The sequence below is a fragment of the Marmota marmota genome, unplaced genomic scaffold (assembly GCF_001458135.2).
Source record: "Marmota marmota marmota unplaced genomic scaffold, marMar, whole genome shotgun sequence".
NCBI classification, from domain to species: domain Eukaryota; kingdom Metazoa; phylum Chordata; class Mammalia; order Rodentia; family Sciuridae; genus Marmota; species Marmota marmota.
Genome location: NW_026000068.1, coordinates 2,447,639 through 2,455,531, shown reverse-complemented (window position 1 = coordinate 2,455,531; position 7,893 = coordinate 2,447,639).

The following is a 7,893-nucleotide window of genomic DNA, read 5'->3' as shown; positions in this document are numbered from 1 at the left end:
TCTCTCTCTCTCTCTCTCTCTCTCTCTCTCTCTCTCTCTCTCTCTCTCAATCTTTCTCTTTCTCTGTTTCCTGATCATGTGCTAAGCCGCCTTCCTCTGCCACACTCTTCCACCATGATGTCCTGCCTCACCTTGAACTCAGGGAATGAAGCTGGCTTCTGTGGACTGAGAGCTCTGAAACCATGAGCCCCCAAATCAACTTATTCTCCTTAAAGTTGTTCTTGTCAGGTCTTTTGGTCACAGCAGCAAATAAGCTGACTAAAACAAGAGAGTAGCATTATTTTGCTTCTAAACTTAAACATCTGCCTCATGTCCAGTCGCTCAAACTCTTGGATAAAAAACTGGCAATAAGAGCTGGATGTGGTGCTCACACCTGTAATCTCAGTGGCTCTGGAGGCTGAAGCCCCAGGATCCTGAGTTCAAAGCCAGCCTCAGCAATGGCAAAGCACTAAGCCACTCCATGAGGCCCTGTCTCTAAATATACAAAACAGGGCTGGGGATGTGGCTCAAATGGTTGAGTGTCCCTGAGTTCAGTCCCTGGTAACAACAACAACAACAACAAAATTGGCAATAATAAGAACAACAATAATAAATCTGCTAACCCTAGGTTTCAACACTTCAAGGACCAGTGAGAGTCCAGACTGAGGCCCAGAAGGAACTGTCCTGAGGTGCAGTCTAACAGAGCCAGCAAACCTACCTGGAGGCCGGTTTCCCCAGAATCTGTCCTCCGCGTTACTTTTTCAAAATAAGGCTAACCGCCCTGACTTTGCAACGGCCACAGATGCTGGAAATAGCAGGTCCCATAGAGAGTAGAAAGGGCCCGCAGCCGTGCCGTGTGCTGCATCACGTTTAAGGTTAGCAGAGTGAGAAATGCATACGATTAAACTTGCCAAGGCCTGGAACCATAATTAAGGGACCCTCCTTGAAAACTGCTCGTTAAGGATTGTCTTTTAATTGCTATCTTGCTGCAAGAGACTAGAACGGATGGAGCTGCCATCATTTCCCAGTCCATCTTGAATGTCCCGTTTTCCTAGCAGTGAACAAAGGTGTCAGCTGAGTTCAGGATCTGCCCCTTGCCCTCAGCCAGGGTTGGCCTGAGTGCTTTTGGGCCGTGAAGTCTGCAGGCTCCCAGCCCATGCCCTCCACACCCCAGTCTTGTGGCTGCTCTTTCTCTTACCCACGACCACACTTGTGAAAACCTTCCTGCAGGACAGTCTGTCCACCAAAGCCACCGGGACCACACGCTCATTTTATGCCTTTCTCCTGGGGTCTTCAGTGGGTTCATCTGAGTTTGGAAGTAAAAGGTTTCCCAGCAAGGAAAACTGGAGTGTGTCCAGCACAGACCGCACAGTTGCACCTGCTGCACCTGCATGGCTTATGCATTTATGCACGTGGGTGATTCGAATGGCATTCTGTCTAATTCCCCCGTCTGCATCTTAGTCTACCAGTCAACAAACTGCAGCCTGGAACATGGGCAGGATGCCTGGGGTCACAAAGGAGCAAGTCAAACTTGGAACTAACAAGACTTTTCAAATTTGGGGGATGGCTGAAAAACAACAAATGAAAAACACTTTTTGTTATGAAAAAGTTCTCTGACATTCTGTTTCCAGTGTCCATCAGTAAAATTTTGTTAGAATGCAACAACATGCATTCAGTAATGTGTCACCTACAAGTGCTTTGCCCTAGAAATGCAGACTGCGTAGTTGTGACAGAGACAGGGTGACCTGTGAGTCCTCAAATCTTTACTATAAGACCCTTGACCACACTTTAGCCAGCAGTGCTCGACCTAGTGTATTTGGGGCCATGAATTGAAACAGGGGTGAAAGCTGAGGAGTCTAGCGTGGACCCCAGGGACCAGCCAGCTCCATCCACTCCAGCCCATAGTTCCCGTGTGGAGCTGGCTCCGCGTGGCTGAACTTGGTGAGTTTCCAAGAAAAGACAGTGATCGTGATTTTTGTGTGATTTCTTTTCTTAAATGTAGATCGTGGGAGACACTGCAGACTTGCTGTCTCGTGGCGTCAGCCCTCCAGTGGCCTCAGGACTGATGGGCAGCAAGTGAAGCTTCTGCAGCCCAGTGCTGAAAAGTAGAACTGGAGTCTCTTGAAGAGGACTCTGTCCCCACCACCTCCACGCATATGTTCTTGTATTTTCATTGGAGGATTCAACCTGCTGTTCTCCAATTATTAACAAGTCTGAGCTGTTTCCCACAATATGATTGATATACATCTATTATTTTTATAACTGAGTTGTTTGGCTAAAGTTTATAAGAGCACTGTCACTTTCAGAACATTAAATTTAAAACGGAACCTCAGCACCAGGGTGCTCCTAAAACAGACTTATATGTACACCAGTTAGAACCCAGCAAACAGCTGATGAGCATGCGAGAATCCAAGGAATACGTATGGATATTGAGGTACGTGAATACACACATGTTCAAGAAAGAAGGAGACCCATACAGAGAGACAGAGAGACCAAAGGAGAGTCCAACATCACCTGAAGTGTGTGGGGCTCTGCGCCCAGCTGCAGTTCCACAGAGGTTTCCATCTAACTCCTCTGTCCCACAGGACCTGGGACCTGCCTGCACAGTGCCAATTTTGCACCTGGAATTGCTGATTTGTCCACTTAATGTGCTTATATAACAGAAGCAAAACTTCCGATGTGCATTATCAGACACCAGGTCCAGGCAGAAGTGTGCAGGTGAGGGGCTGGGTTGTGGCATGTCCCGCTTGAGCCATGGCAAGGGCTTCAGGCAGAAGTTATGGAGCAGAGATATTTACAAGCACCTGGCCACCTGGCCACATGGCCTCAGCAGCTGGGAGCACACTGTAGCCTGGGACATGCGGGATGCCTGGGGTCACTAGGGAGCAGGCAGGAGGCTGGTCAGGGTGCTCTGGAGCATGCCTGCCTTAAGGCAGAGCCGGACAGCAGCAGCTGGTAAGGCCCCGAGGAAAAGCAGGGAGAGCAAAGCTGGGCAGCCACGGAAGTCCAGGGCCAGTTCCCACTGATGTGACAGCCCAAGAGGTGGCTGGGGACAGGACAGCAGCGTCAGGGAAGGTAGATGTTTTAGTCAGCTTCTTCACTGCTGTGACTAAGAGACCTGATAAGAACAACTGTGGAGGAGGAAAAGTTTATTTGAGGACTCATGGTTTCAGAGGTCTCAGTCCATAGAAGGCCAGTTCCATCTGGGGGGGCTCGAGGTGAGAGGTGAGGCTGAGCATCATGGCGGGAGAGTGTGGCAGAGGGAAGCAGCTCACATCATGGTGACCAGGAGCAGAAGGAGACTCCACTCTCCAGATGCAAAAATACATACCCCATAGCCACGCGCCCAATGAGCCACCTCCTCCAGCCTCACCCCACCTGCCTCCAATCACCACTCAGGCAATCCCATCAGGATCAATTCACTGATTATGTTAAGGGTTTCACCCAATCACTGCTCCTCCAAACCTTCTTGCACTGTCTCACATGTGAGCTTTTGGGAGACACCTCACATCCAAACCGTAACAGAGGGGAACAGCTGGACCTTTAAGAGAGGGAAGGTCCGGGAAGACAGATCATTTCCCCCCAAGCTGGCTGCGAGGGAAGGGGAGGGAGAGAGGACCGCAGGGCTGGGTGGGGTGCGGTGTGCACGTTCACATCAGGAACGCTTGCTCTGGAGGCTGGCAGGGTTCCGAGGAGGGTCAGGACAGGTGGAGCTCTGGGTCTGTATGTACCGATGTGGTCCTTCCATGTCGGCAGGAGGGGTGCATCTCCAGCACCCGTTCCATTATTCCACAGTTGCCTCTGAGGTTCCAGCTGGGGTTTTCTGAAGCCACTCAGATTATAGTCCCCTTAACATGAAGTCAGATGACACGTCAGGGTTTTGGGGTTTGCAGAAATTTTTGAGTATCTCAAATTCTCCTGCCCCAAGAGTGGAGGACATAACTTCAGAGAACCCCCCGAGGACAGTGCTTAAGAGCCCTCACTGTCTTGCAGTCCTGCTGGCCCATTCCGGTTCCCGTCTGTCCACGCCCAAAGCTCCCATGCACCACGCTGTCATTTCCGAGCTTGAGGCAGTGGCTAAGAACTGCAGCCCAAAAAAAAAACACTTTGGTTGCACGCGTGGTCCCTGGACCATCCCTGGACACCTTCATTTCCCTGCCTCTCACCACATACTGCTGCTCCCAGGTCCCAGTCCCCTCCTGTGGTGGACCTGCTTCTGTTGGAGGGCTTTCTCTTCTTGCCTGATGCTGTTGGGTCCTGGATTTTTCTAAGATCTCTTCGTCAAGATATAATGTGTAAACAATAACAAGCGCTTGCCTCCTGAGGCAGGTGAGCCCACAACCACATCCTCCACCCAGCCGCCTCCATCCTCCCTTCCCAGCCAGTGACTGCCCTTCAGTCCCAAAGCACCCACAGGTGGATTCTCTGTCCCTTAGATCACATTTTCTATCCTCGTTTGAACGGCAGCTCTGTGGCTTTGTGTGATGTTTTTGGGCAAATAGTGTTTTTCCTATCCACTGTATTGCAGGGGTCAGAAATTCACCTCCTACTGGGGGGCATTCTATCCCAAGGTCTAATCCCCTGCTGGAGGATATCTAGGTTGGTTCCAAGGCCTGTCAGTGACATGGTTGGCCATGAATGTTAATGCACAAGACTTTGGGTAAACACCTATGAGTGGAATTGCTGGACCACATAGTGGACCTCAGCTGTATGGGGAACCACTGGGCTGTTCTCTTCAACTTCACACCCCATCAACCACATGTTGCTTCATTTTTACCAAAACTTAATGCTGTCAGTCTTTCCAATTCTTGCCATTCAACTGGATATGGTTTTAATTTGCATTTCCCCAGTGACTAATGATGCTGAGCATCTTTCCGTGTGTATATTGGCTCTCCCAGGTCTTTGGTGAAGTGTGTGTCCGATCTTCAGCCATGCCTGTATTTATTTATTTATTACGGATGAGCTGATGTCCCCTTGTTGTTGGCTTGTGATGTTTCTATTTGCTCCGGATAGAAGTGATTTATTATGAGGTAGTCCCCAGTCCTTGACCTGACATTACTTCAGAGCTGGCATCGACCTGCTGGTCTGTCCTGGTCCCTCAGCTCAAACCACCCTTGCACTCCCCTGTCCCAAATGCATTTAATCTTATGCATTTGGAAGGATAGAAGTTTTAATTATGATGAATTTCATCATATATTTTTTTTACTTTTTTAACAAGTGTTTTATTTGAGAAGAAATGTGGATTTACAGGAAAGTTGCAGAGTTTAGTGAATCACACTGAGTTTCCCCATTCACCTGTTACCTCAGTGCGACACATCAGCCCAACCAATGCACCGCTCAGGATAGGTTTTCACTCATTAATCTCCTGCTGTGTTCAGCCTTCCTCTGTTTTTCCAGTTGTCTTTCTTCTTGGTAGGACCCAGCTCAGGGTTGATCCTCCTGCTCCCTGGACTCCTCTTGCCTGTGACAGCTTCTCAAACTAGGCTTGCTTTGGGTGACTTCAAAAGTTTTGAGGACGAATGCTCACCCCAATGTGATCTAATTGTTTAGCTTGCAACTAACTAGACTGTCGTTATGGGTTTGGGGAAGAAGGTTATAAAGTGGTATTCAAAGAAGTTGATTTTATAATTTAGTTTTCTTTAAGGTCTTGTGTCTTAAGAACTTTGACTATGTTCTGTCATTTAAATCTTGAATGTTCCCGAAGGCCCAGGGCTTGATTGCCATCCTACGGAGCTCTAATGAGGTGGCCAAACCTTCAGGAGGCGGGGCCTGGTGGGAGGAAGTGTGGTCACTGGGGGTGTCCTTTGAAAGGGGTTTGGGGGCATCCCTGCTCTTTGTTGCTTGACACCACCAAGCCCTGCCTCTCTGATCTGCCACAGGCTTAAAAGTTGGGTTAGACCAACCAAATTTTGGAATGAAATCTTTCAAAATCGCTAAAATCAACATTTCCCCTTGAAAACTGATTATATCAGGTATCTGTTGCAGTGATAGAAATCTAAATAACGCATCATGATAAATTAAAAAAAAACTTTCGTTTTTTTTTTTTTTTTGTCTAGAAAACTTATATTTTTGGTTTTATTTTGGAGTTGATGCAGTTTTGAAGCAATTTTGAATGTGGTGTGACTGGTCAAGGGCAGTTTTGTGTGATATGGATATCCAGGTTCTCTTCATGGTACTTCTGTAAAAATCATTTCACTCTATACACATGGTTCTTCTATTGAATTCTGTTCTGTTTCATTCATCTGTAAGTCTATTCATATGCCAGTAACACATCATTTTGATTTCTGGAACTTTATAGCATGTCTTGAGTCAGATATGAAAAATACCTTGACCTTGTTCTGCTTTTTAAAACATTGTTTTTGCTATGCCAGGTCCTTTCATTCTTACATGCATTTTTGAATAATCTTCTCATTTTCTACAAAAACCACTTGATGGGAGTTTTCCTGGAATCCTACTGAATCTATGCATCTATTTTAGCAGAAATGTCATGTCATAGTCAGAGAAAATACTTTGCATAATTTGCAGTTTAAAAAAATCTTTGGAGACTCTTTATGGTTCCATCTCAGTGAGTGTTCCTCTGAAAATAAGCCATTTCTCCCTCAGTTTTGCAAGTTCCCTTTGCTGGCTGTAGGACTCCGCAGATGGCCACCACCCTGCAAGCATGTGGTTCCTCAGCAGCCTGAGCAGCTTTCTGGGCAACAGCTGGGTGGTGACCAGTGCCTTCCTCTGCACATCTGTGGGCTCCGCTCCTTCAGATCCCACGGAGGAGCAGATTCCATGTTCCATGGCACAGCACGGTGACTGTGTTAATGAGAATGCATTTATATTTCAAAGTGTAAAAGAGAGTCGATTTTATATATTCTCACCGTGAAGAAACTTTAAGTATCTGAGGCAACGGATACGCTAATTAGCCTGATCTGGTTATTACAAAATGCACCCAGAAAGTGACATGTGCTGGGACCGTATGTACCATTATTATTGGGCAATTAAAAATAAAACTTCAAATTGTCTACTTTTATGGGTGAGCTTTGGCTTCCATACCTTACCTTAGAATTCCACCTCAAGCTTCCAGTCATCTGTGAGGAACTGTCTGTGTTCTAAGTGGGTTTCCTGGCATGGCTCATGGATCTTCTCGGAGCTTCTCCCTGGACATTGCTGCACACCCTGGCTGGTCAGCAAGGACTCCCAGTCTTCCTGCTAACAGGAACTCGGGTGGCTCCACGGCTGGACCTCACCGCTCACCTCTGGTCTCTGCCACACTGCTGGAGCTCCTCCTCATGGTCACCCCAGCATGCGGCAAGGCTCTAGGCCCCTCCCATGAAACATGTCTTCTGTACAGCTGGGAATATTTTCTTTCATAGATTTTGTTCAATTTTCTGGTTAAAATCGAGTTGGGCACCTCAGAGCTCGCAGCCTGTATCTAACGAGCCTGTGTGCTAAATAAAGCAGAAGTATCAACATTTGTTCATAAGGTTTAAACAGGATGGAGAATTTTTTGATGTAGTATTCACAAAGATCCAGAGTGCAATCCCAAATTCCCTGGCATAGAAGGAGACAGCCGAGTCACAGCGCCTGGCAGGTGCTGCAGCACTGGGCTTAGCTGGCCATACCCCTACGGCAGCCATGATGCATGTGTGCGCAGTCTGTCGTGGGCCTTGGGGACAAGATCTGAATGAATAAATGAAAACATTAGAAATGTTAAAACAAACAAAAAAAATACAATAAGAAATTTATAGGTCAACCATGAGTTTAAAAAATAACTGTGAACCTGGACAGATGATGATAAAGTGCTGACATATATGCCATCAGAGTCCCAGGGAAGAGAATCTGGTGTTGAAAAAGTTCTCTGAGGTATTAGAGCACAAAATTCCCCGACTTTTACGAAGGGCACAATACACAGACTGAAGACCTTGA